General features: G+C 32.3%; 1 pseudogene; it reads right to left on the bottom strand.

The window, feature by feature from the left end:
• Window positions 1-639: 639 nt before the first annotated feature.
• Window positions 640-4,792, bottom strand: LOC123202273 (annotated as a pseudogene).
• Between the last annotated feature and the right edge of the window lie 231 nt (window positions 4,793-5,023).

The raw sequence follows: 5,023 nt of genomic DNA, 5'->3' as shown, positions 1-5,023 counted from the left end.
TATAATATTAATATTAATATTATAATATTATATATTATATATTATAATATATAATATATAATGCCAACCCTTATTACCCAGTTAACTTTTACGCCAACCCCTTTTTACTTTTTTTTTTAGTTAAATGTCAATCTTTTTTTTTTTAGTTAAATCCTTAAATACCAATTTTTTATTTTTTTCAGTTAAATCATACTAAATAATCTTCTTCGATCGTCATTTCTTCCAGGGTATAAAGTAGATGTGGCTGAGTTTTTGTGGGTTGCTCTTTTTTTTTATATCCTTACTTTAAAAAATTCTTAATCTGAATAATTCAATTATTTTCTTCCTTCTTTTGTTTTTGAAGATGATCCTCTCTGCATGATTCCATCACTTGAAAGATGAGGAAGAAGAGAGAAAAAGTTATAGAGAAAAAGAGAGAGAATCTCTGCATGAAAGATTAAATAGAGGTATTTTAAGAAAATTGATTACGGTTGTGGTATATTTATTTAAGCTTTAGAATGAGTAACATTTATATATACACGGATTAAAATAAGGGTAAAAATTTCAATTTTCCTATATAATATACATGCTTTATACGTTTTATATTAAAAAATATGACCGAACATTTCTAAAACAATAAAATACATCAAACATGTAAAATACACTTTTAAAATGTGAATTTATTAATTAGGATAATGCACATTAGTTAATAGTTGGAATATATAATGCAATAGGATAATAAATATTTATGGTAAGCAGGGATATCCATAATTTCGTCCAAACTGAAAAACCCAAACGAAACCCTTCTCATGCATGGACGAGAGGAGAGGAGAGGATATCACACCCTCCAACCAAATCTCCATTCAAGCAAAATTTGCGGGAATGTTGGCCAGTTACTGTACTTCTTTAGTGTCTCCTCAATCCATAATTATACTCTTCGTCAATGACACCCACACTTTCAAAATCCAACCCTTCAATTTCAAGAATGCCAGCCACTCTCTGCGAGAATCCACACATTGGTGCACGCCTTGATCCCTTTGCGAATGCCACCACCTTGTTCTCATTTACCAACTTATCAGTGAGCTTCTCAAGTGGAACTGTCAGCTGGACATGACAACCAGAAGTGAGACGGAGATCAGGTTTTTCCCTCTTAGGAGGCTGTTGAACCCAAGTGGTGTTCCCTCATCCATTGCCTGGTAGGATTTTCCTGGTGGCTTGTATGCGTTCTTCCATCCATGACTTCCAAGTTTGGGTTAAAACTGTTCTATCTGGTTCATCTACTAACCCAACCTACAAAAAAGTTTACATGACAACATTACATTAGGCAAGTGCCATCATCAAAATCTGATAAATAAACAGAAATGACAACCGTTCCGCCACTGCATAGCCTTTGTCTAAACAGCCCAAACAAAGATGAGCTAGACTAAACTTGCCCAGCTCACTTCATAACAATTTTTTATAGTATACTTCTAGTGTATATTCTAAAAACCATTCGTGTTGTCAGTTTCAAAGTATTTTATTTTTTGTATATATATGTAATAATTTATTAACAAAAGAAAAAGTTCTTTTATTAGTATACATAAATTGCTTCCTTTGTTTACATTAACATAAATTATGTATATGAATTGTTCGGAGAATTCACTTAATATATAAAACCGAATTATCAAATTGTTTTCTACTGATATAATATAAGTTGAGTAATAATATCATATAATGGACATACTGAATGTTTTCGTTGAATGTTATAAAATGATATTAGTACATATGACAATAATAATCATGTTATTAGAGTATTGATATGGATTAACAGTTAATGAACCGTTTTTCAAATGTGACCATTAACGATGAATCACATGATCATTAAATTGTAATCAATGACTTATCATACGATTGTTTTAGTGTACGAAGTAATTCTTTAACCTTAGATATCATGATCGGATCCAATACGGATGTGTATAATTCATATTGTGTATAAATATGGGGCTAATCATATTTCGTATGAAAGGTCATGTTGGTCATGTGTTGTTTATAAATATAGGGCTAATCATATTTTGTAAGAAAGGTCATGTTGATCAAGACGAGATCCGTTGACTTGTAAATATTGGATTCAGAGTACTTGCTGACTCGATCCGGTTTCAAATTCCTGAACAAATGTCAATAAATATTAAAAACCAAAATCTATAGCCAGAATATAATATAAATCATACGAAAGTTATTTGTGATGATGCGTTCTGAATATACCAATAAACAATTCATAGAATATCGAAATTAGGGTTTTGACATATCATTAGCCCAAACTCAATCAAAATTGGACAATAAAAGGATTTTACCTACATGGAACGAACGATTGAGAAATTAAGTTCAATCGAGTGTTTTTTTATCGTGGTTTAAGTGCTATGACACATTACTAGATGTTTATCATAGTGATTGAGTTTTTCGATCGTTTAAAAAAAGGCTCACGACTATATTATGGTGAATCTAAAAGGTCACATCAATAAACCAAACATTTTAAAAAGTGACGATTAATTATCCAGGAGTTGGCTAGCACATTCTTAAGGGTAATAAAGATTACATCATATAAAATATTATATGGGTGTGAAATGACACTTTAAAAGTGTTTATAAGATAAAATTAAAGTGATTAAAATATATGTATGATATACATGTATTGGCATAGTTTGAATTAAAAATTCACAAAGACCAAACAACAAATAGATATTTGCTAGGTCATCATTATATAAATGTGCATATTAATTCATTTTGACTCATGAAATTCATTTGAACTAAAAACATTTCTCTCACTAAAACGCCTCCTCTTCGCTCTCTCTAAGAATTTGGCCAAGGTGATTTAGCTAGGTTTGATGAACTTCTTTAAAGGCTTGACAAGTGTGAAGCTCTTCTCCATCATTTTTCATCAAATATCTAAGTCTGGAGTTGGTAAAATTACTAATCCTTCTCCATGTTTATCTATGACATTAATTCATTCATAAATAGTTCATGTATGTGGTTTTTCCATCATTCACTTCAAATCTCATTTTTCATATACATCCAAGTAGGTCGTTAAATGTCAAATCTTCAAAATTCCAAAACAATAGCTCGTCTTTGCCCTCTAATTTCATTAATCTTATAACACAGAAAATTAGAAATTAAAAGAACATATATTCCTGGTTATCTTGCCTTATATTACAAACTTCAGATGCTAACCAATTTTGGTCAAATGAAGACAACATAAATCACACTATGGACGAAGAGGATTACAAAGCTTAAAAAAATCACACCCTCTTAATAGAGGAAGTTCGTCGAGCTTTTTTCTGTTTTTATATGATTCACATTCAAAGCATAAAGTAAAGTGTAATGGATTTTTAGAACGCCATTGCCTTCATTAAGCACACCTATATGGCTGAACAATAACCCACATCAAGACTGCTTTTATTTTCAAGTAAATTTCACGAACAGGCCAATCCGCTGTTTAATTATATCCTTGTAACTCATTTTCAAATTATTAGCCTTATCTTTCAGGCAATGACGAATTTCTATATCCTGATACATGACCCCAACCTAAAAAATCAGGTCAAAATCAAAGATAAAAGAAATATACTGTACCATCTAATGCAATTGGATAGCATATGCATACATTCACGGAACCGCATAGCTCCGGTACCGATTTTAAATGAGCGAGAACGCTGGCGGCAATGTTACGTGAGATACCAATGAATTGAAGCTCATCGCTTTTATCATAAACAACGTAAACGCCGGAGGCTGAAGAAATTTTAACGTTGAACTCTTCAGCGGTTAACGGATCGGTGGGTAAATCCGTCTCCAAGAGGGTTTTGATTAATGAGCGAGGTTTAATTGTCTTTCTGTTGGGTTGAGAAGAAATGACGGATGGGTAGAGGGTCTAAATAGTTAATAAAATGAAAAGCTGGGGCCACTTTGGAGACAACAAGAAGAGATTAAACGAAGTGTTTGTGGTCACTGGCCATTGAGAGAGACTGTGAGGGACGAGCTATGACAGCTTTTGCAGTTTGTCTGGCAGATATCAGTTACTGTTGTTTGCTTGAAACTTACAACTGGATCAAATGGTTATTTTTTGCTTAAAATCCACTCTTTCTTTTATTAGGGAAATTAAATGACTTGCCAAAACAATAGGGGCCAAAGAAAATTGCCTCAAAATTTAAAAATTAAGCAAAAATACCTTATTTAGCAGTAACGACCAAAATACCCTTATATATAAAAAAATAATTTATATTCCTACCCAAATTTCCCATGAATCATTGTTGAAATTAAAAAAAAAATTCACAGGTCTCCCATGGCTTAGCGTTTGTTCATTTTCTTTGGATTTTCATTGACTTTTCATATTTTCAAGACAATTAAAAATAGCAAAAAAGGTTAGTACATCATTCATATTCTTTTTTCAATCAATTTATTATTATGATTATTGCAATTTGATGAAGATTTTGAGCGTTAAATGTTTAAAATTTTGATTTTGAATAATACAAAAAATGTTTTATTTTTAGTTGTTTTATTGAAATTTTTTAGGGCTATTGTGTTATGAGATGTATAGATTTTATTTGTGTTGAAATTAAAGGTTGAAATGATATTTTGGACTGAAAAATGGGTTAGTTCCACCAGAGATCCACCCTGGGGGACCCTAAGCTTCCTCGGGGTGAATAAATCTCTCCCGGGTTGGAATGACGCCACGCGGGATGGGGGGAAAGTTTAATTTTTGAAATAGTTAGGATCGGGGGAGAGTGAGGGAAACCCTTGGGGGGAGAGGTTAATTGTACAGTAACCCGGGGTGATCCATGGAACATGGAGGAATATAGGGGGTGGGGGAATTTAATTTTTTAAAACTATAGGACCTATGGGAGATTAGAAAATTATTAAAGGGGCAAAGGAAACTATAGAACCTATATGAGAGTAGAAAATATATATAAGGGGGAAAACCGATAGTTTTCCACTCCTATGGTATGTCGACGTGTAGTTTTCGAATTTTATATCCGTTTTACTGTTTTAGGGTTCTTCAACATGTAGTTTTCGAAATT

The sequence above is a fragment of the Mangifera indica genome, chromosome 18 (genome assembly GCF_011075055.1).
Source record: "Mangifera indica cultivar Alphonso chromosome 18, CATAS_Mindica_2.1, whole genome shotgun sequence".
Taxonomy (NCBI): domain Eukaryota; kingdom Viridiplantae; phylum Streptophyta; class Magnoliopsida; order Sapindales; family Anacardiaceae; genus Mangifera; species Mangifera indica.
This window is presented reverse-complemented; position numbering and strand designations above follow the sequence as displayed.